Here is a 654-nt window from a genome sequence, read left to right on the forward strand (position 1 = left end):
ATTGGTGCCAGTCTTATTTTCTAAACTGTACTAAAAATTTTTGTACATTATTTTATATTGCAGTAGACCAGTGGCTGAGTGAGGTATCAGGAAGGTGTGATTGCTGTTGCAGTGCTCTCTCTCTACTACCAAGTTTTCATTCCACTTATAGTCAAAAGTGGAAGATAAAATGAATTGAAACAAATACAGTTTATAAAATAATATAATTTATATTTTTTCCCCTTTACATACATGCTACAGTATATAATCTTATGGATCTCATGATGATTGTCCACCCCAAGCGCGTTATGGCGGACAATCTTCATGAGAGCGAGAGAGACTGGGTGGACAATCTTCAACTGACCCGACCGTTCCCTAACCTAACCTAAAATTTGGTGTTGGATGCCGCGATCAGTGGGGCATGCGAGCTCGGTTGGGGTACTGGACAATCTTCACGAGAGCGCGGCTGGGCTAGTGGACAATCTTCAGTTGGTACTCGGGTGGACAATTTTCATGAGATCCAATCTTGTTCATGAAAAAATAAAATAAATTATATTTCATATACAGTGTAGGCAAGCTACAGTACTCCAATATACTGTATAATCTTAATAAATAAAATAATATATTTTTACTTCCTCAGCATAAATTTCTACTGGACCAATGTATACAAACATA

The sequence above is a fragment of the Oratosquilla oratoria genome, chromosome 12 (assembly GCF_046742065.1).
Source record: "Oratosquilla oratoria isolate Oo_2021 chromosome 12, ASM4674206v1, whole genome shotgun sequence".
Classification (NCBI taxonomy): domain Eukaryota; kingdom Metazoa; phylum Arthropoda; class Malacostraca; order Stomatopoda; family Squillidae; genus Oratosquilla; species Oratosquilla oratoria.